At 45.8% G+C, this 17,160-nt stretch overlaps 50 non-coding genes across 50 annotated transcripts; all 50 read left to right on the forward strand.

Moving 5' to 3' along the window:
• The first annotated feature begins 152 nt into the window (after positions 1-152).
• On the forward strand, positions 153-271 carry LOC126684796 (5S ribosomal RNA). The gene has a single exon (XR_007642965.1). It is a non-coding gene; the product is annotated as a 5S ribosomal RNA (ribosomal RNA).
• Positions 272-491: 220 nt separating this feature from the next.
• On the forward strand, positions 492-610 carry LOC126684077 (5S ribosomal RNA). Its single transcript, XR_007642270.1, has one exon. It is a non-coding gene; the product is annotated as a 5S ribosomal RNA (ribosomal RNA).
• Positions 611-830: 220 nt separating this feature from the next.
• Positions 831-949, forward strand: LOC126684961 (5S ribosomal RNA). The gene has a single exon (XR_007643123.1). It is a non-coding gene; the product is annotated as a 5S ribosomal RNA (ribosomal RNA).
• Positions 950-1,167: 218 nt separating this feature from the next.
• Positions 1,168-1,286, forward strand: LOC126684078 (5S ribosomal RNA). Its single transcript, XR_007642271.1, has one exon. It is a non-coding gene; the product is annotated as a 5S ribosomal RNA (ribosomal RNA).
• Positions 1,287-1,506: 220 nt separating this feature from the next.
• Positions 1,507-1,625, forward strand: LOC126684962 (5S ribosomal RNA). Its single transcript, XR_007643124.1, has one exon. It is a non-coding gene; the product is annotated as a 5S ribosomal RNA (ribosomal RNA).
• Positions 1,626-1,843: 218 nt separating this feature from the next.
• Positions 1,844-1,962, forward strand: LOC126684079 (5S ribosomal RNA). Its single transcript, XR_007642272.1, has one exon. It is a non-coding gene; the product is annotated as a 5S ribosomal RNA (ribosomal RNA).
• Positions 1,963-2,182: 220 nt separating this feature from the next.
• Positions 2,183-2,301, forward strand: LOC126684080 (5S ribosomal RNA). The gene has a single exon (XR_007642273.1). It is a non-coding gene; the product is annotated as a 5S ribosomal RNA (ribosomal RNA).
• A 220-nt stretch (positions 2,302-2,521) lies between these two features.
• Positions 2,522-2,640, forward strand: LOC126684082 (5S ribosomal RNA). The gene has a single exon (XR_007642275.1). It is a non-coding gene; the product is annotated as a 5S ribosomal RNA (ribosomal RNA).
• Positions 2,641-2,860: 220 nt separating this feature from the next.
• Positions 2,861-2,979, forward strand: LOC126685179 (5S ribosomal RNA). Its single transcript, XR_007643293.1, has one exon. It is a non-coding gene; the product is annotated as a 5S ribosomal RNA (ribosomal RNA).
• Positions 2,980-3,199: 220 nt separating this feature from the next.
• Positions 3,200-3,318, forward strand: LOC126684083 (5S ribosomal RNA). Its single transcript, XR_007642276.1, has one exon. It is a non-coding gene; the product is annotated as a 5S ribosomal RNA (ribosomal RNA).
• A 218-nt stretch (positions 3,319-3,536) lies between these two features.
• Positions 3,537-3,655, forward strand: LOC126684084 (5S ribosomal RNA). The gene has a single exon (XR_007642277.1). It is a non-coding gene; the product is annotated as a 5S ribosomal RNA (ribosomal RNA).
• A 218-nt stretch (positions 3,656-3,873) lies between these two features.
• LOC126684085 (5S ribosomal RNA) lies at positions 3,874-3,992 on the forward strand. Its single transcript, XR_007642278.1, has one exon. It is a non-coding gene; the product is annotated as a 5S ribosomal RNA (ribosomal RNA).
• A 232-nt stretch (positions 3,993-4,224) lies between these two features.
• Positions 4,225-4,343, forward strand: LOC126684623 (5S ribosomal RNA). Its single transcript, XR_007642795.1, has one exon. It is a non-coding gene; the product is annotated as a 5S ribosomal RNA (ribosomal RNA).
• A 218-nt stretch (positions 4,344-4,561) lies between these two features.
• Positions 4,562-4,680, forward strand: LOC126684086 (5S ribosomal RNA). Its single transcript, XR_007642279.1, has one exon. It is a non-coding gene; the product is annotated as a 5S ribosomal RNA (ribosomal RNA).
• Positions 4,681-4,898: 218 nt separating this feature from the next.
• LOC126684885 (5S ribosomal RNA) lies at positions 4,899-5,017 on the forward strand. The gene has a single exon (XR_007643050.1). It is a non-coding gene; the product is annotated as a 5S ribosomal RNA (ribosomal RNA).
• A 218-nt stretch (positions 5,018-5,235) lies between these two features.
• LOC126684087 (5S ribosomal RNA) lies at positions 5,236-5,354 on the forward strand. Its single transcript, XR_007642280.1, has one exon. It is a non-coding gene; the product is annotated as a 5S ribosomal RNA (ribosomal RNA).
• Positions 5,355-5,586: 232 nt separating this feature from the next.
• LOC126685273 (5S ribosomal RNA) lies at positions 5,587-5,705 on the forward strand. The gene has a single exon (XR_007643383.1). It is a non-coding gene; the product is annotated as a 5S ribosomal RNA (ribosomal RNA).
• Positions 5,706-5,925: 220 nt separating this feature from the next.
• On the forward strand, positions 5,926-6,044 carry LOC126684088 (5S ribosomal RNA). Its single transcript, XR_007642281.1, has one exon. It is a non-coding gene; the product is annotated as a 5S ribosomal RNA (ribosomal RNA).
• Positions 6,045-6,264: 220 nt separating this feature from the next.
• LOC126684089 (5S ribosomal RNA) lies at positions 6,265-6,383 on the forward strand. The gene has a single exon (XR_007642282.1). It is a non-coding gene; the product is annotated as a 5S ribosomal RNA (ribosomal RNA).
• Positions 6,384-6,603: 220 nt separating this feature from the next.
• LOC126684090 (5S ribosomal RNA) lies at positions 6,604-6,722 on the forward strand. The gene has a single exon (XR_007642283.1). It is a non-coding gene; the product is annotated as a 5S ribosomal RNA (ribosomal RNA).
• A 218-nt stretch (positions 6,723-6,940) lies between these two features.
• On the forward strand, positions 6,941-7,059 carry LOC126684091 (5S ribosomal RNA). Its single transcript, XR_007642284.1, has one exon. It is a non-coding gene; the product is annotated as a 5S ribosomal RNA (ribosomal RNA).
• A 220-nt stretch (positions 7,060-7,279) lies between these two features.
• LOC126684093 (5S ribosomal RNA) lies at positions 7,280-7,398 on the forward strand. Its single transcript, XR_007642286.1, has one exon. It is a non-coding gene; the product is annotated as a 5S ribosomal RNA (ribosomal RNA).
• Positions 7,399-7,630: 232 nt separating this feature from the next.
• LOC126684399 (5S ribosomal RNA) lies at positions 7,631-7,749 on the forward strand. The gene has a single exon (XR_007642579.1). It is a non-coding gene; the product is annotated as a 5S ribosomal RNA (ribosomal RNA).
• A 220-nt stretch (positions 7,750-7,969) lies between these two features.
• On the forward strand, positions 7,970-8,088 carry LOC126685285 (5S ribosomal RNA). Its single transcript, XR_007643394.1, has one exon. It is a non-coding gene; the product is annotated as a 5S ribosomal RNA (ribosomal RNA).
• Positions 8,089-8,308: 220 nt separating this feature from the next.
• Positions 8,309-8,427, forward strand: LOC126684094 (5S ribosomal RNA). Its single transcript, XR_007642287.1, has one exon. It is a non-coding gene; the product is annotated as a 5S ribosomal RNA (ribosomal RNA).
• A 220-nt stretch (positions 8,428-8,647) lies between these two features.
• LOC126684095 (5S ribosomal RNA) lies at positions 8,648-8,766 on the forward strand. Its single transcript, XR_007642288.1, has one exon. It is a non-coding gene; the product is annotated as a 5S ribosomal RNA (ribosomal RNA).
• Positions 8,767-8,998: 232 nt separating this feature from the next.
• Positions 8,999-9,117, forward strand: LOC126684096 (5S ribosomal RNA). The gene has a single exon (XR_007642289.1). It is a non-coding gene; the product is annotated as a 5S ribosomal RNA (ribosomal RNA).
• A 220-nt stretch (positions 9,118-9,337) lies between these two features.
• Positions 9,338-9,456, forward strand: LOC126684400 (5S ribosomal RNA). Its single transcript, XR_007642580.1, has one exon. It is a non-coding gene; the product is annotated as a 5S ribosomal RNA (ribosomal RNA).
• A 220-nt stretch (positions 9,457-9,676) lies between these two features.
• Positions 9,677-9,795, forward strand: LOC126684097 (5S ribosomal RNA). Its single transcript, XR_007642290.1, has one exon. It is a non-coding gene; the product is annotated as a 5S ribosomal RNA (ribosomal RNA).
• A 220-nt stretch (positions 9,796-10,015) lies between these two features.
• Positions 10,016-10,134, forward strand: LOC126684098 (5S ribosomal RNA). Its single transcript, XR_007642291.1, has one exon. It is a non-coding gene; the product is annotated as a 5S ribosomal RNA (ribosomal RNA).
• Positions 10,135-10,354: 220 nt separating this feature from the next.
• On the forward strand, positions 10,355-10,473 carry LOC126684099 (5S ribosomal RNA). Its single transcript, XR_007642292.1, has one exon. It is a non-coding gene; the product is annotated as a 5S ribosomal RNA (ribosomal RNA).
• Positions 10,474-10,691: 218 nt separating this feature from the next.
• LOC126684100 (5S ribosomal RNA) lies at positions 10,692-10,810 on the forward strand. The gene has a single exon (XR_007642293.1). It is a non-coding gene; the product is annotated as a 5S ribosomal RNA (ribosomal RNA).
• Positions 10,811-11,030: 220 nt separating this feature from the next.
• On the forward strand, positions 11,031-11,149 carry LOC126684101 (5S ribosomal RNA). Its single transcript, XR_007642294.1, has one exon. It is a non-coding gene; the product is annotated as a 5S ribosomal RNA (ribosomal RNA).
• A 232-nt stretch (positions 11,150-11,381) lies between these two features.
• On the forward strand, positions 11,382-11,500 carry LOC126684401 (5S ribosomal RNA). The gene has a single exon (XR_007642581.1). It is a non-coding gene; the product is annotated as a 5S ribosomal RNA (ribosomal RNA).
• Positions 11,501-11,720: 220 nt separating this feature from the next.
• LOC126685296 (5S ribosomal RNA) lies at positions 11,721-11,839 on the forward strand. Its single transcript, XR_007643405.1, has one exon. It is a non-coding gene; the product is annotated as a 5S ribosomal RNA (ribosomal RNA).
• Positions 11,840-12,059: 220 nt separating this feature from the next.
• Positions 12,060-12,178, forward strand: LOC126684102 (5S ribosomal RNA). Its single transcript, XR_007642295.1, has one exon. It is a non-coding gene; the product is annotated as a 5S ribosomal RNA (ribosomal RNA).
• A 220-nt stretch (positions 12,179-12,398) lies between these two features.
• On the forward strand, positions 12,399-12,517 carry LOC126684104 (5S ribosomal RNA). The gene has a single exon (XR_007642297.1). It is a non-coding gene; the product is annotated as a 5S ribosomal RNA (ribosomal RNA).
• Positions 12,518-12,749: 232 nt separating this feature from the next.
• On the forward strand, positions 12,750-12,868 carry LOC126684105 (5S ribosomal RNA). Its single transcript, XR_007642298.1, has one exon. It is a non-coding gene; the product is annotated as a 5S ribosomal RNA (ribosomal RNA).
• A 220-nt stretch (positions 12,869-13,088) lies between these two features.
• Positions 13,089-13,207, forward strand: LOC126684403 (5S ribosomal RNA). Its single transcript, XR_007642582.1, has one exon. It is a non-coding gene; the product is annotated as a 5S ribosomal RNA (ribosomal RNA).
• Positions 13,208-13,427: 220 nt separating this feature from the next.
• On the forward strand, positions 13,428-13,546 carry LOC126684106 (5S ribosomal RNA). The gene has a single exon (XR_007642299.1). It is a non-coding gene; the product is annotated as a 5S ribosomal RNA (ribosomal RNA).
• Positions 13,547-13,778: 232 nt separating this feature from the next.
• Positions 13,779-13,897, forward strand: LOC126684107 (5S ribosomal RNA). Its single transcript, XR_007642300.1, has one exon. It is a non-coding gene; the product is annotated as a 5S ribosomal RNA (ribosomal RNA).
• A 232-nt stretch (positions 13,898-14,129) lies between these two features.
• Positions 14,130-14,248, forward strand: LOC126684108 (5S ribosomal RNA). Its single transcript, XR_007642301.1, has one exon. It is a non-coding gene; the product is annotated as a 5S ribosomal RNA (ribosomal RNA).
• Positions 14,249-14,473: 225 nt separating this feature from the next.
• Positions 14,474-14,592, forward strand: LOC126684109 (5S ribosomal RNA). The gene has a single exon (XR_007642302.1). It is a non-coding gene; the product is annotated as a 5S ribosomal RNA (ribosomal RNA).
• A 225-nt stretch (positions 14,593-14,817) lies between these two features.
• On the forward strand, positions 14,818-14,936 carry LOC126684110 (5S ribosomal RNA). Its single transcript, XR_007642303.1, has one exon. It is a non-coding gene; the product is annotated as a 5S ribosomal RNA (ribosomal RNA).
• A 218-nt stretch (positions 14,937-15,154) lies between these two features.
• LOC126684111 (5S ribosomal RNA) lies at positions 15,155-15,273 on the forward strand. The gene has a single exon (XR_007642304.1). It is a non-coding gene; the product is annotated as a 5S ribosomal RNA (ribosomal RNA).
• Positions 15,274-15,491: 218 nt separating this feature from the next.
• LOC126684112 (5S ribosomal RNA) lies at positions 15,492-15,610 on the forward strand. The gene has a single exon (XR_007642305.1). It is a non-coding gene; the product is annotated as a 5S ribosomal RNA (ribosomal RNA).
• Positions 15,611-15,842: 232 nt separating this feature from the next.
• Positions 15,843-15,961, forward strand: LOC126684113 (5S ribosomal RNA). Its single transcript, XR_007642306.1, has one exon. It is a non-coding gene; the product is annotated as a 5S ribosomal RNA (ribosomal RNA).
• Positions 15,962-16,193: 232 nt separating this feature from the next.
• Positions 16,194-16,312, forward strand: LOC126684115 (5S ribosomal RNA). The gene has a single exon (XR_007642308.1). It is a non-coding gene; the product is annotated as a 5S ribosomal RNA (ribosomal RNA).
• Positions 16,313-16,530: 218 nt separating this feature from the next.
• On the forward strand, positions 16,531-16,649 carry LOC126684116 (5S ribosomal RNA). The gene has a single exon (XR_007642309.1). It is a non-coding gene; the product is annotated as a 5S ribosomal RNA (ribosomal RNA).
• A 232-nt stretch (positions 16,650-16,881) lies between these two features.
• On the forward strand, positions 16,882-17,000 carry LOC126684117 (5S ribosomal RNA). Its single transcript, XR_007642310.1, has one exon. It is a non-coding gene; the product is annotated as a 5S ribosomal RNA (ribosomal RNA).
• The last annotated feature ends 160 nt before the right edge of the window (positions 17,001-17,160 follow it).

Below are 17,160 nucleotides of genomic sequence, written 5' to 3' on the forward strand. Positions count from 1 at the left end.
CGAGCAACGAGCACCGGTGAATTGCAATGCAGGGACTAAACGGGAAATATGAAAAAGTTCAGGGACCAAAACGTACTTTTAAATATATTTTTTATTTTGGTTGAATGAGTTGCAAGGCAGCAGATATATACGATGATCGTGCAAGGTGTGACGGGTGCGATCATACCAGCACTAATGCACCGGATCCCATCAGAATTCCGAAGTTAAACGTGCTTGGGCGAGAGCAGTACTAGGATGGGTGACCTCCTGGGAAGTCCTCGTGTTGCACCCCTTTTTGGCATTTTTGCGGTCCGCGCCTGCATTTTTTTAATTATTATCGCCTATCGCGTAAACGAGTAACGAGCAACGAGCACCGGTGAATTGCAATGCAGGGACTAAACGGGAAATATGAAAAAGTTCAGGGACCAAAACGTACTTTTAAATATATTTTTTATTTTGGTTGAATGAGTTGCAAGGCAGCAGATATATACGATGATCGTGCAAGGTGTGACGGGTGCGATCATACCAGCACTAATGCACCGGATCCCATCAGAACTCCGAAGTTAAACGTGCTTGGGCGAGAGCAGTACTAGGATGGGTGACCTCCTGGGAAGTCCTCGTGTTGCACCCCTTTTTGGCATTTTTGCGGTCCGCGCCTGCATTTTTTTAATTATTATCGCCTATCGCGTAAACGAGTAACGAGCAACGAGCACCGGTGAATTGCAATGCAGGGACTAAACGGGAAATATGAAAAAGTTCAGGGACCAAAACGTACTTTTAAAGATAGTTTTTATTTTGGTTGAATGAGTTGCAAGGCAGCAGATATATACGATGATCGTGCAAGGTGTGACGGGTGCGATCATACCAGCACTAATGCACCGGATCCCATCAGAACTCCGAAGTTAAACGTGCTTGGGCGAGAGCAGTACTAGGATGGGTGACCTCCTGGGAAGTCATCGTGTTGCACCCCTTTTTTGCATTTTTGCGGTCCGCGCCTGCATTTTTTTAATTATTATCGCCTATCGCGTAAACAGAACGAGTAACGAGCACCGGTGAATTGCAATGCAGGGACTAAACGGGAAATATGAAAAAGTTCAGGGACCAAAACGTACTTTTAAAGATATTTTTTATTTTGGTTGAATGAGTTGCAAGGCAGCAGATATATACGATGATCGTGCAAGGTGTGACGGGTGCGATCATACCAGCACTAATGCACCGGATCCCATCAGAACTCCGAAGTTAAACGTGCTTGGGCGAGAGCAGTACTAGGATGGGTGACCTCCTGGGAAGTCCTCGTGTTGCACCCCTTTTTTGCATTTTTGCGGTCCGCGCCTGCATTTTTTTAATTATTATCGCCTCTCGCGTAAACGAGTAACGAGCAACGAGCACCGGTGAATTGCAATGCAGGGACTAAACGGGAAATATGAAAAAGTTCAGGGACCAAAACGTACTTTTAAAGATAGTTTTTATTTTGGTTGAATGAGTTGCAAGGCAGCAGATATATACGATGATCGTGCAAGGTGTGACGGGTGCGATCATACCAGCACTAATGCACCGGATCCCATCAGAACTCCGAAGTTAAACGTGCTTGGGCGAGAGCAGTACTAGGATGGGTGACCTCCTGGGAAGTCATCGTGTTGCACCCCTTTTTTGCATTTTTGCGGTCCGCGCCTGCATTTTTTTAATTATTATCGCCTATCGCGTAAACAGAACGAGTAACGAGCACCGGTGAATTGCAATGCAGGGACTAAACGGGAAATATGAAAAAGTTCAGGGACCAAAACGTACTTTTAAAGATATTTTTTATTTTGGTTGAATGAGTTGCAAGGCAGCAGATATATACGATGATCGTGCAAGGTGTGACGGGTGCGATCATACCAGCACTAATGCACCGGATCCCATCAGAACTCCGAAGTTAAACGTGCTTGGGCGAGAGCAGTACTAGGATGGGTGACCTCCTGGGAAGTCCTCGTGTTGCACCCCTTTTTTGCATTTTTGCGGTCCGCGCCTGCATTTTTTTAATTATTATCGCCTCTCGCGTAAACGAGTAACGAGCAACGAGCACCGGTGAATTGCAATGCAGGGACTAAACGGGAAATATGAAAAAGTTCAGGGACCAAAACGTACTTTTAAAGATAGTTTTTATTTTGGTTGAATGAGTTGCAAGGCAGCAGATATATACGATGATCGTGCAAGGTGTGACGGGTGCGATCATACCAGCACTAATGCACCGGATCCCATCAGAACTCCGAAGTTAAACGTGCTTGGGCGAGAGCAGTACTAGGATGGGTGACCTCCTGGGAAGTCCTCGTGTTGCACCCCTTTTTTGCATTTTTGCGGTCCGCGCCTGCATTTTTTTAATTATTATCGCCTATCGCGTAAACGAGTAACGAGCAACGAGCACCGGTGAATTGCAATGCAGGGACTAAACGGGAAATATGAAAAAGTTCAGGGACCAAAACGTACTTTTAAAGATATTTTTTATTTTGGTTGAATGAGTTGCAAGGCAGCAGATATATACGATGATCGTGCAAGGTGTGACGGGTGCGATCATACCAGCACTAATGCACCGGATCCCATCAGAACTCCGAAGTTAAACGTGCTTGGGCGAGAGCAGTACTAGGATGGGTGACCTCCTGGGAAGTCCTCGTGTTGCACCCCTTTTTTGCATTTTTGCGGTCCGCGCCTGCATTTTTTTAATTATTATCGCCTATCGCGTAAACGAGTAACGAGCAACGAGCACCGGTGAATTGCAATGCAGGGACTAAACGGGAAATATGAAAAAGTTCAGGGACCAAAACGTACTTTTAAAGATATTTTTTATTTTGGTTGAATGAGTTGCAAGGCAGCAGATATATACGATGATCGTGCAAGGTGTGACGGGTGCGATCATACCAGCACTAATGCACCGGATCCCATCAGAACTCCGAAGTTAAACGTGCTTGGGCGAGAGAAGTACTAGGATGGGTGACCTCCTGGGAAGTCCTCGTGTTGCACCCCTTTTTTGCATTTTTGCGGTCCGCGCCTGCATTTTTTTAATGATTATCGCCTATCGCGTAAACGAGTAACGAGCAACGAGCACCGGTGAATTGCAATGCAGGGACTAAACGGGAAATATGAAAAAGTTCAGGGACCAAAACGTACTTTTAAAGATAGTTTTTATTTTGGTTGAATGAGTTGCAAGGCAGCAGATATATACGATGATCGTGCAAGGTGTGACGGGTGCGATCATACCAGCACTAATGCACCGGATCCCATCAGAACTCCGAAGTTAAACGTGCTTGGGCGAGAGCAGTACTAGGATGGGTGACCTCCTGGGAAGTCCTCGTGTTGCACCCCTTTTTGGCATTTTTGCGGTCCGCGCCTGCATTTTTTTAATTATTATCGCCTATCGCGTAAACAGAACGAGTAACGAGCACCGGTGAATTGCAATGCAGGGACTAAACGGGAAATATGAAAAAGTTCAGGGACCAAAACGTACTTTTAAAGATAGTTTTTATTTTGGTTGAATGAGTTGCAAGGCAGCAGATATATACGATGATCGTGCAAGGTGTGACGGGTGCGATCATACCAGCACTAATGCACCGGATCCCATCAGAACTCCGAAGTTAAACGTGCTTGGGCGAGAGCAGTACTAGGATGGGTGACCTCCTGGGAAGTCCTCGTGTTGCACCCCTTTTTGGCATTTTTGCGGTCCGCGCCTGCATTTTTTTAATTATTATCGCCTATCGCGTAAACAGAACGAGTAACGAGCACCGGTGAATTGCAATGCAGGGACTAAACGGGAAATATGAAAAAGTTCAGGGACCAAAACGTACTTTTAAAGATAGTTTTTATTTTGGTTGAATGAGTTGCAAGGCAGCAGATATATACGATGATCGTGCAAGGTGTGACGGGTGCGATCATACCAGCACTAATGCACCGGATCCCATCAGAACTCCGAAGTTAAACGTGCTTGGGCGAGAGCAGTACTAGGATGGGTGACCTCCTGGGAAGTCCTCGTGTTGCACCCCTTTTTGGCATTTTTGCGGTCCGCGCCTGCATTTTTTTAATTATTATCGCCTATCGCGTAAACAGAACGAGTAACGAGTAACGAGCAACGAGCACCGGTGAATTGCAATGCAGGGACTAAACGGGAAATATGAAAAAGTTCAGGGACCAAAACGTACTTTTAAAGATAGTTTTTATTTTGGTTGAATGAGTTGCAAGGCAGCAGATATATACGATGATCGTGCAAGGTGTGACGGGTGCGATCATACTAGCACTAATACACCGGATCCCATCAGAACTCCGAAGTTAAACGTGCTTGGGCGAGAGCAGTACTAGGATGGGTGACCTCCTGGGAAGTCCTCGTGTTGCACCCCTTTTTTGCATTTTTGCGGTCCGCGCCTGCATTTTTTTAATTATTATCGCCTATCGCGTAAACGAGTAACGAGCAACGAGCACCGGTATTGCAATGCAGGGACTAAACGGGAAATATGAAAAAGTTCAGGGACCAAAACGTACTTTTAAAGATAGTTTTTATTTTGGTTGAATGAGTTGCAAGGCAGCAGATATATACGATGATCGTGCAAGGTGTGACGGGTGCGATCATACCAGCACTAATGCACCGGATCCCATCAGAACTCCGAAGTTAAACGTGCTTGGGCGAGAGCAGTACTAGGATGGGTGACCTCCTGGGAAGTCCTCGTGTTGCACCCCTTTTTTGCATTTTTGCGGTCCGCGCCTGCATTTTTTTAATTATTATCGCCTATCGCGTAAACAGAACGAGTAACGAGCACCGGTGAATTGCAATGCAGGGACTAAACGGGAAATATGAAAAAGTTCAGGGACCAAAACGTACTTTTAAAGATATTTTTTATTTTGGTTGAATGAGTTGCAAGGCAGCAGATATATACGATGATCGTGCAAGGTGTGACGGGTGCGATCATACCAGCACTAATGCACCGGATTCCATCAGAACTCCGAAGTTAAACGTGCTTGGGCGAGTGCAGTACTAGGATGGGTGACCTCCTGGGAAGTCCTCGTGTTGCACCCCTTTTTTGCATTTTTGCGGTCCGCGCCTGCATTTTTTTAATTATTATCGCCTATCGCGTAAACAGAACGAGTAACGAGCACCGGTGAATTGCAATGCAGGGACTAAACGGGAAATAAGAAAAAGTTCAGGGACCAAAACGTACTTTTAAAGATATTTTTTATTTTGGTTGAATGAGTTGCAAGGCAGCAGATATATACGATGATCGTGCAAGGTGTGACGGGTGCGATCATACCAGCACTAATGCACCGGATCCCATCAGAACTCCGAAGTTAAACGTGCTTGGGCGAGAGCAGTACTAGGATGGGTGACCTCCTGGGAAGTCCTCGTGTTGCACCCCTTTTTTGCATTTTTGCGGTCCGCGCCTGCATTTTTTTAATTATTATCGCCTATCGCGTAAACAGAACGAGTAACGAGCAACGAGCAACGAGCACCGGTGAATTGCAATGCAGGGACTAAACGGGAAATATGAAAAAGTTCAGGGACCAAAACGTACTTTTAAAGATAGTTTTTATTTTGGTTGAATGAGTTGCAAGGCAGCAGATATATACGATGATCGTGCAAGGTGTGACGGGTGCGATCATACCAGCACTAATGCACCGGATCCCATCAGAACTCCGAAGTTAAACGTGCTTGGGCGAGAGAAGTACTAGGATGGGTGACCTCCTGGGAAGTCCTCGTGTTGCACCCCTTTTTTGCATTTTTGCGGTCCGCGCCTGCATTTTTTTAATTATTATCGCCTATCGCGTAAACGAGTAACGAGCAACGAGCACCGGTGAATTGCAATGCAGGGACTAAATGGGAAATATGAAAAAGTTCAGGGACCAAAACGTACTTTTAAATATATTTTTTATTTTGGTTGAATGAGTTGCAAGGCAGCAGATATATACGATGATCGTGCAAGGTGTGACGGGTGCGATCATACCAGCACTAATGCACCGGATCCCATCAGAACTCCGAAGTTAAACGTGCTTGGGCGAGAGCAGTACTAGGATGGGTGACCTCCTGGGAAGTCCTCGTGTTGCACCCCTTTTTTGCATTTTTGCGGTCCGCGCCTGCATTTTTTTAATTATTATCGCCTATCGCGTAAACGAGTAACGAGCAACGAGCACCGGTGAATTGCAATGCAGGGACTAAATGGGAAATATGAAAAAGTTCAGGGACCAAAACGTACTTTTAAATATATTTTTTATTTTGGTTGAATGAGTTGCAAGGCAGCAGATATATACGATGATCGTGCAAGGTGTGACGGGTGCGATCATACCAGCACTAATGCACCGGATCCCATCAGAACTCCGAAGTTAAACGTGCTTGGGCGAGAGCAGTACTAGGATGGGTGACCTCCTGGGAAGTCCTCGTGTTGCACCCCTTTTTTGCATTTTTGCGGTCCGCGCCTGCATTTTTTTAATTATTATCGCCTCTCGCGTAAACGAGTAACGAGCAACGAGCACCGGTGAATTGCAATGCAGGGACTAAACGGGAAATATGAAAAAGTTCAGGGATCAAAACGTACTTTTAAAGATATTTTTTATTTTGGTTGAATGAGTTGCAAGGCAGCAGATATATACGATGATCGTGCAAGGTGTGACGGGTGCGATCATACCAGCACTAATGCACCGGATCCCATCAGAACTCCGAAGTTAAACGTGCTTGGGCGAGAGCAGTACTAGGATGGGTGACCTCCTGGGAAGTCCTCGTGTTGCACCCCTTTTTTGCATTTTTGCGGTCCGCGCCTGCATTTTTTTAATTATTATCGCCTCTCGCGTAAACAGAACGAGTAACGAGCACCGGTGAATTGCAATGCAGGGACTAAACGGGAAATATGAAAAAGTTCAGGGACCAAAACGTACTTTTAAAGATATTTTTTATTTTGGTTGAATGAGTTGCAAGGCAGCAGATATATACGATGATCGTGCAAGGTGTGACGGGTGCGATCATACCAGCACTAATGCACCGGATCCCATCAGAACTCCGAAGTTAAACGTGCTTGGGCGAGAGCAGTACTAGGATGGGTGACCTCCTGGGAAGTCCTCGTGTTGCACCCCTTTTTGGCATTTTTGCGGTCCGCGCCTGCATTTTTTTAATTATTATCGCCTATCGCGTAAACGAGTAACGAGCAACGAGCACCGGTGAATTGCAATGCAGGGACTAAACGGGAAATATGAAAAAGTTCAGGGACCAAAACGTACTTTTAAAGATAGTTTTTATTTTGGTTGAATGAGTTGCAAGGCAGCAGATATATACGATGATCGTGCAAGGTGTGACGGGTGCGATCATACCAGCACTAATGCACCGGATCCCATCAGAACTCCGAAGTTAAACGTGCTTGGGCGAGAGCAGTACTAGGATGGGTGACCTCCTGGGAAGTCCTCGTGTTGCACCCCTTTTTGGCATTTTTGCGGTCCGCGCCTGCATTTTTTTAATTATTATCGCCTATCGCGTAAACAGAACGAGTAACGAGTAACGAGCAACGAGCACCGGTGAATTGCAATGCAGGGACTAAACGGGAAATATGAAAAAGTTCAGGGACCAAAACGTACTTTTAAAGATATTTTTTATTTTGGTTGAATGAGTTGCAAGGCAGCAGATATATACGATGATCGTGCAAGGTGTGACGGGTGCGATCATACCCGCACTAATGCACCGGATCCCATCAGAACTCCGAAGTTAAACGTGCTTGGGCGAGAGCAGTACTAGGATGGGTGACCTCCTGGGAAGTCCTCGTGTTGCACCCCTTTTTTGCATTTTTGCGGTCCGCGCCTGCATTTTTTTAATTATTATCGCCTATCGCGTAAACGAGTAACGAGCAACGAGCACCGGTGAATTGCAATGCAGGGACTAAACGGGAAATATGAAAAAGTTCAGGGACCAAAACGTACTTTTAAAGATATTTTTTATTTTGGTTGAATGAGTTGCAAGACAGCAGATATATACCATGATCGTGCAAGGTGTGACGGGTGCGATCATACCAGCACTAATGCACCGGATCCCATCAGAACTCCGAAGTTAAACGTGCTTGGGCGAGAGAAGTACTAGGATGGGTGACCTCCTGGGAAGTCCTCGTGTTGCACCCCTTTTTTGCATTTTTGCGGTCCGCGCCTGCATTTTTTTAATTATTATCGCCTATCGCGTAAACGAGTAACGAGCAACGAGCACCGGTGAATTGCAATGCAGGGACTAAACGGGAAATATGAAAAAGTTCAGGGACCAAAACGTACTTTTAAATATATTTTTTATTTTGGTTGAATGAGTTGCAAGGCAGCAGATATATACGATGATCGTGCAAGGTGTGACGGGTGCGATCATACCAGCACTAATGCACCGGATCCCATCAGAACTCCGAAGTTAAACGTGCTTGGGCGAGAGCAGTACTAGGATGGGTGACCTCCTGGGAAGTCCTCGTGTTGCACCCCTTTTTGGCATTTTTGCGGTCCGCGCCTGCATTTTTTTAATTATTATCGCCTATCGCGTAAACGAGTAACGAGCAACGAGCACCGGTGAATTGCAATGCAGGGACTAAACGGGAAATATGAAAAAGTTCAGGGACCAAAACGTACTTTTAAAGATAGTTTTTATTTTGGTTGAATGAGTTGCAAGGCAGCAGATATATACGATGATCGTGCAAGGTGTGACGGGTGCGATCATACCAGCACTAATGCACCGGATCCCATCAGAACTCCGAAGTTAAACGTGCTTGGGCGAGAGCAGTACTAGGATGGGTGACCTCCTGGGAAGTCCTCGTGTTGCACCCCTTTTTGGCATTTTTGCGGTCCGCGCCTGCATTTTTTTAATTATTATCGCCTATCGCGTAAACAGAACGAGTAACGAGTAACGAGCACCGAGCACCGGTGAATTGCAATGCAGGGACTAAACGGGAAATATGAAAAAGTTCAGGGACCAAAACGTACTTTTAAAGATATTTTTTATTTTGGTTGAATGAGTTGCAAGGCAGCAGATATATACGATGATCGTGCAAGGTGTGACGGGTGCGATCATACCAGCACTAATGCACCGGATCCCATCAGAACTCCGAAGTTAAACGTGCTTGGGCGAGAGCAGTACTAGGATGGGTGACCTCCTGGGAAGTCCTCGTGTTGCACCCCTTTTTGGCATTTTTGCGGTCCGCGCCTGCATTTTTTTAATTATTATCGCCTATCGCGTAAACGAGTAACGAGCAACGAGCACCGGTGAATTGCAATGCAGGGACTAAACGGGAAATATGAAAAAGTTCAGGGACCAAAACGTACTTTTAAAGATATTTTTTATTTTGGTTGAATGAGTTGCAAGGCAGCAGATATATACGATGATCGTGCAAGGTGTGACGGGTGCGATCATACCCGCACTAATGCACCGGATCCCATCAGAACTCCGAAGTTAAACGTGCTTGGGCGAGAGCAGTACTAGGATGGGTGACCTCCTGGGAAGTCCTCGTGTTGCACCCCTTTTTTGCATTTTTGCGGTCCGCGCCTGCATTTTTTTAATTATTATCGCCTATCGCGTAAACGAGTAACGAGCAACGAGCACCGGTGAATTGCAATGCAGGGACTAAATGGGAAATATGAAAAAGTTCAGGGACCAAAACGTACTTTTAAATATATTTTTTATTTTGGTTGAATGAGTTGCAAGGCAGCAGATATATACGATGATCGTGCAAGGTGTGACGGGTGCGATCATACCAGCACTAATGCACCGGATCCCATCAGAACTCCGAAGTTAAACGTGCTTGGGCGAGAGCAGTACTAGGATGGGTGACCTCCTGGGAAGTCCTCGTGTTGCACCCCTTTTTTGCATTTTTGCGGTCCGCGCCTGCATTTTTTTAATTATTATCGCCTATCGCGTAAACGAGTAACGAGCAACGAGCACCGGTGAATTGCAATGCAGGGACTAAATGGGAAATATGAAAAAGTTCAGGGACCAAAACGTACTTTTAAATATATTTTTTATTTTGGTTGAATGAGTTGCAAGGCAGCAGATATATACGATGATCGTGCAAGGTGTGACGGGTGCGATCATACCAGCACTAATGCACCGGATCCCATCAGAACTCCGAAGTTAAACGTGCTTGGGCGAGAGCAGTACTAGGATGGGTGACCTCCTGGGAAGTCCTCGTGTTGCACCCCTTTTTTGCATTTTTGCGGTCCGCGCCTGCATTTTTTTAATTATTATCGCCTCTCGCGTAAACGAGTAACGAGCAACGAGCACCGGTGAATTGCAATGCAGGGACTAAACGGGAAATATGAAAAAGTTCAGGGATCAAAACGTACTTTTAAAGATATTTTTTATTTTGGTTGAATGAGTTGCAAGGCAGCAGATATATACGATGATCGTGCAAGGTGTGACGGGTGCGATCATACCAGCACTAATGCACCGGATCCCATCAGAACTCCGAAGTTAAACGTGCTTGGGCGAGAGCAGTACTAGGATGGGTGACCTCCTGGGAAGTCCTCGTGTTGCACCCCTTTTTTGCATTTTTGCGGTCCGCGCCTGCATTTTTTTAATTATTATCGCCTCTCGCGTAAACAGAACGAGTAACGAGCACCGGTGAATTGCAATGCAGGGACTAAACGGGAAATATGAAAAAGTTCAGGGACCAAAACGTACTTTTAAAGATATTTTTTATTTTGGTTGAATGAGTTGCAAGGCAGCAGATATATACGATGATCGTGCAAGGTGTGACGGGTGCGATCATACCAGCACTAATGCACCGGATCCCATCAGAACTCCGAAGTTAAACGTGCTTGGGCGAGAGCAGTACTAGGATGGGTGACCTCCTGGGAAGTCCTCGTGTTGCACCCCTTTTTGGCATTTTTGCGGTCCGCGCCTGCATTTTTTTAATTATTATCGCCTATCGCGTAAACGAGTAACGAGCAACGAGCACCGGTGAATTGCAATGCAGGGACTAAACGGGAAATATGAAAAAGTTCAGGGACCAAAACGTACTTTTAAAGATAGTTTTTATTTTGGTTGAATGAGTTGCAAGGCAGCAGATATATACGATGATCGTGCAAGGTGTGACGGGTGCGATCATACCAGCACTAATGCACCGGATCCCATCAGAACTCCGAAGTTAAACGTGCTTGGGCGAGAGCAGTACTAGGATGGGTGACCTCCTGGGAAGTCCTCGTGTTGCACCCCTTTTTGGCATTTTTGCGGTCCGCGCCTGCATTTTTTTAATTATTATCGCCTATCGCGTAAACAGAACGAGTAACGAGTAACGAGCAACGAGCACCGGTGAATTGCAATGCAGGGACTAAACGGGAAATATGAAAAAGTTCAGGGACCAAAACGTACTTTTAAAGATATTTTTTATTTTGGTTGAATGAGTTGCAAGGCAGCAGATATATACGATGATCGTGCAAGGTGTGACGGGTGCGATCATACCCGCACTAATGCACCGGATCCCATCAGAACTCCGAAGTTAAACGTGCTTGGGCGAGAGCAGTACTAGGATGGGTGACCTCCTGGGAAGTCCTCGTGTTGCACCCCTTTTTTGCATTTTTGCGGTCCGCGCCTGCATTTTTTTAATTATTATCGCCTATCGCGTAAACGAGTAACGAGCAACGAGCACCGGTGAATTGCAATGCAGGGACTAAACGGGAAATATGAAAAAGTTCAGGGACCAAAACGTACTTTTAAAGATATTTTTTATTTTGGTTGAATGAGTTGCAAGACAGCAGATATATACCATGATCGTGCAAGGTGTGACGGGTGCGATCATACCAGCACTAATGCACCGGATCCCATCAGAACTCCGAAGTTAAACGTGCTTGGGCGAGAGAAGTACTAGGATGGGTGACCTCCTGGGAAGTCCTCGTGTTGCACCCCTTTTTTGCATTTTTGCGGTCCGCGCCTGCATTTTTTTAATTATTATCGCCTATCGCGTAAACGAGTAACGAGCAACGAGCACCGGTGAATTGCAATGCAGGGACTAAACGGGAAATATGAAAAAGTTCAGGGACCAAAACGTACTTTTAAATATATTTTTTATTTTGGTTGAATGAGTTGCAAGGCAGCAGATATATACGATGATCGTGCAAGGTGTGACGGGTGCGATCATACCAGCACTAATGCACCGGATCCCATCAGAACTCCGAAGTTAAACGTGCTTGGGCGAGAGCAGTACTAGGATGGGTGACCTCCTGGGAAGTCCTCGTGTTGCACCCCTTTTTGGCATTTTTGCGGTCCGCGCCTGCATTTTTTTAATTATTATCGCCTATCGCGTAAACGAGTAACGAGCAACGAGCACCGGTGAATTGCAATGCAGGGACTAAACGGGAAATATGAAAAAGTTCAGGGACCAAAACGTACTTTTAAAGATAGTTTTTATTTTGGTTGAATGAGTTGCAAGGCAGCAGATATATACGATGATCGTGCAAGGTGTGACGGGTGCGATCATACCAGCACTAATGCACCGGATCCCATCAGAACTCCGAAGTTAAACGTGCTTGGGCGAGAGCAGTACTAGGATGGGTGACCTCCTGGGAAGTCCTCGTGTTGCACCCCTTTTTGGCATTTTTGCGGTCCGCGCCTGCATTTTTTTAATTATTATCGCCTATCGCGTAAACAGAACGAGTAACGAGTAACGAGCACCGAGCACCGGTGAATTGCAATGCAGGGACTAAACGGGAAATATGAAAAAGTTCAGGGACCAAAACGTACTTTTAAAGATATTTTTTATTTTGGTTGAATGAGTTGCAAGGCAGCAGATATATACGATGATCGTGCAAGGTGTGACGGGTGCGATCATACCAGCACTAATGCACCGGATCCCATCAGAACTCCGAAGTTAAACGTGCTTGGGCGAGAGCAGTACTAGGATGGGTGACCTCCTGGGAAGTCCTCGTGTTGCACCCCTTTTTGGCATTTTTGCGGTCCGCGCCTGCATTTTTTTAATTATTATCGCCTATCGCGTAAACGAGTAACGAGCAACGAGCACCGGTGAATTGCAATGCAGGGACTAAACGGGAAATATGAAAAAGTTCAGGGACCAAAACGTACTTTTAAAGATATTTTTTATTTTGGTTGAATGAGTTGCAAGGCAGCAGATATATACGATGATCGTGCAAGGTGTGACGGGTGCGATCATACCCGCACTAATGCACCGGATCCCATCAGAACTCCGAAGTTAAACGTGCTTGGGCGAGAGCAGTACTAGGATGGGTGACCTCCTGGGAAGTCCTCGTGTTGCACCCCTTTTTTGCATTTTTGCGGTCCGCGCCTGCATTTTTTTAATTATTATCGCCTATCGCGTAAACGAGTAACGAGCAACGAGCACCGGTGAATTGCAATGCAGGGACTAAACGGGAAATATGAAAAAGTTCAGGGACCAAAACGTACTTTTAAATATATTTTTTATTTTGGTTGAATGAGTTGCAAGGCAGCAGATATATACGATGATCGTGCAAGGTGTGACGGGTGCGATCATACCAGCACTAATGCACCGGATCCCATCAGAACTCCGAAGTTAAACGTGCTTGGGCGAGAGCAGTACTAGGATGGGTGACCTCCTGGGAAGTCCTCGTGTTGCACCCCTTTATTGCATTTTTGCGGTCCGCGCCTGCATTTTTTTAATTATTATCGCATATCGCGTAAACAGAACGAGTAACGAGTAACGAGCAACGAGCACCGGTGAATTGCAATGCAGGGACTAAACGGGAAATATGAAAAAGTTCAGGGACCAAAACGTACTTTTAAAGATAGTTTTTATTTTGGTTGAATGAGTTGCAAGGCAGCAGATATATACGATGATCGTGCAAGGTGTGACGGGTGCGATCATACCAGCACTAATGCACCGGATCCCATCAGAACTCCGAAGTTAAACGTGCTTGGGCGAGAGCAGTACTAGGATGGGTGACCTCCTGGGAAGTCCTCGTGTTGCACCCCTTTTTGGCATTTTTGCGGTCCGCGCCTGCATTTTTTTAATTATTATCGCCTATCGCGTAAACAGAACGAGTAACGAGTAACGAGCAACGAGCACCGGTGAATTGCAATGCAGGGACTAAACGGGAAATATGAAAAAGTTCAGGGACCAAAACGTACTTTTAAAGATAGTTTTTATTTTGGTTGAATGAGTTGCAAGGCAGCAGATATATACGATGATCGTGCAAGGTGTGACGGGTGCGATCATACCAGCACTAATGCACCGGATCCCATCAGAACTCCGAAGTTAAACGTGCTTGGGCGAGAGCAGTACTAGGATGGGTGACCTCCTGGGAAGTCCTCGTGTTGCACCCCTTTTTTGCATTTTTGCGGTCCGCGCCTGCATTTTTTTAATTATTATCGCCTATCGCGTAAACAGAACGAGTAACGAGCAACGAGCACCGGTGAATTGCAATGCAGGGACTAAACGGGAAATATGAAAAAGTTCAGGGACCAAAACGTACTTTTAAAGATAGTTTTTATTTTGGTTGAATGAGTTGCAAGGCAGCAGATATATACGATGATCGTGCAAGGTGTGACGGGTGCGATCATACCAGCACTAATGCACCGGATCCCATCAGAACTCCGAAGTTAAACGTGCTTGGGCGAGAGCAGTACTAGGATGGGTGACCTCCTGGGAAGTCCTCGTGTTGCACCCCCTTTTTGCATTTTTGCGGTCCGCGCCTGCATTTTTTTAATTATTATCGCCTATCGCGTAAACAGAACGAGTAACGAGCAACGAGCACCGGTGAATTGCAATGCAGGGACTAAACGGGAAATATGAAAAAGTTCAGGGACCAAAACGTACTTTTAAAGATATTTTTTATTTTGGTTGAATGAGTTGCAAGGCAGCAGATATATACGATGATCGTGCAAGGTGTGACGGGTGCGATCATACCAGCACTAATGCACCGGATCCCATCAGAACTCCGAAGTTAAACGTGCTTGGGCGAGAGCAGTACTAGGATGGGTGACCTCCTGGGAAGTCCTCGTGTTGCACCCCTTTTTTGCATTTTTGCGGTCCGCGCCTGCATTTTTTTAATTATTATCGCCTATCGCGTAAACAGAACGAGTAACGAGCACCGGTGAATTGCAATGCAGGGACTAAACGGGAAATATGAAAAAGTTCAGGGACCAAAACGTACTTTTAAAGATAGTTTTTATTTTGGTTGAATGAGTTGCAAGGCAGCAGATATATACGATGATCGTGCAAGGTGTGACGGGTGCGATCATACCAGCACTAATGCACCGGATCCCATCAGAACTCCGAAGTTAAACGTGCTTGGGCGAGAGCAGTACTAGGATGGGTGACCTCCTGGGAAGTCCTCGTGTTGCACCCCTTTTTGGCATTTTTGCGGTCCGCGCCTGCATTTTTTTAATTATTATCGCCTATCGCGTAAACAGAACGAGTAACGAGCACCGGTGAATTGCAATGCAGGGACTAAACGGGAAATATGAAAAAGTTCAAAGACCAAAACGTACTTTTAAAGATAGTTTTTATTTTGGTTGAATGAGTTGCAAGGCAGCAGATATATACGATGATCGTGCAAGGTGTGACGGGTGCGATCATACCAGCACTAATGCACCGGATCCCATCAGAACTCCGAAGTTAAACGTGCTTGGGCGAGAGCAGTACTAGGATGGGTGACCTCCTGGGAAGTCCTCGTGTTGCACCCCTTTTTGGCATTTTTGCGGTCCGCGCCTGCATTTTTTTAATTATTATCGCCTATCGCGTAAACAGAACGAGTAACGAGTAACGAGCAACGAGCACCGGTGAATTGCAATGCAGGGACTAAACGGGAAATATGAAAAAGTTCAAAGACCAAAACGTACTTTTAAAGATAGTTTTTATTTTGGTTGAATGAGTTGCAAGGCAGCAGATATATACGATGATCGTGCAAGGTGTGACGGGTGCGATCATACCAGCACTAATGCACCGGATCCCATCAGAACTCCGAAGTTAAACGTGCTTGGGCGAGAGCAGTACTAGGATGGGTGACCTCCTGGGAAGTCCTCGTGTTGCACCCCTTTTTGGCATTTTTGCGGTCCGCGCCTGCATTTTTTTAATTATTATCGCCTATCGCGTAAACAGAACGAGTAACGAGTAACGAGCAACGAGCACCGGTGAATTGCAATGCAGGGACTAAACGGGAAATATGAAAAAGTTCAGGGACCAAAACGTACTTTTAAAGATAGTTTTTATTTTGGTTGAATGAGTTGCAAGGCAGCAGATATATACGATGATCGTGCAAGGTGTGACGGGTGCGATCATACCAGCACTAATGCACCGGATCCCATCAGAACTCCGAAGTTAAACGTGCTTGGGCGAGAGCAGTACTAGGATGGGTGACCTCCTGGGAAGTCCTCGTGTTGCACCCCTTTTTGGCATTTTTGCGGTCCGCGCCTGCATTTTTTTAATTATTATCGCCTATCGCGTAAACAGAACGAGTAACGAGCACCGGTGAATTGCAATGCAGGGACTAAACGGGAAATATGAAAAAGTTCAAAGACCAAAACGTACTTTTAAAGATAGTTTTTATTTTGGTTGAATGAGTTGCAAGGCAGCAGATATATACGATGATCGTGCAAGGTGTGACGGGTGCGATCATACCAGCACTAATGCACCGGATCCCATCAGAACTCCGAAGTTAAACGTGCTTGGGCGAGAGCAGTACTAGGATGGGTGACCTCCTGGGAAGTCCTCGTGTTGCACCCCTTTATTGCATTTTTGCGGTCCGCGCCTGCATTTTTTTAATTAGTATCGCATATCGCGTAAACAGAACGAGTAACGAGTAACGAGCAACGAGCACCGGTGAATTGCAATGCAGGGACTAAACGGGAAATATGAAAAAGTTCAGGGACCAAAACGTACTTTTAAAGATAGTTTTTATTTTGGTTGAATGAGTTGCAAGGCAGCAGATATATACGATGATCGTGCAAGGTGTGACGGGTGCGATCATACCAGCACTAATGCACCGGATCCCATCAGAACTCCGAAGTTAAACGTGCTTGGGCGAGAGCAGTACTAGGATGGGTGACCTCCTGGGAAGTCCTCGTGTTGCACCCCTTTTTGGCATTTTTGCGGTCCGCGCCTGCATTTTTTTAATTATTATCGCCTATCGCGTAAACAGAACGAGTAACGAGTAACGAGCAACGAGCACCGGTGAATTGCAATGCAGGGACTAAACGGGAAATATGAAAAAGTTCAGGGACCAAAACGTACTTTT

Source organism: Mercurialis annua, linkage group LG5, assembly GCF_937616625.2.
Source record: "Mercurialis annua linkage group LG5, ddMerAnnu1.2, whole genome shotgun sequence".
Lineage (NCBI taxonomy): Eukaryota > Viridiplantae > Streptophyta > Magnoliopsida > Malpighiales > Euphorbiaceae > Mercurialis > Mercurialis annua.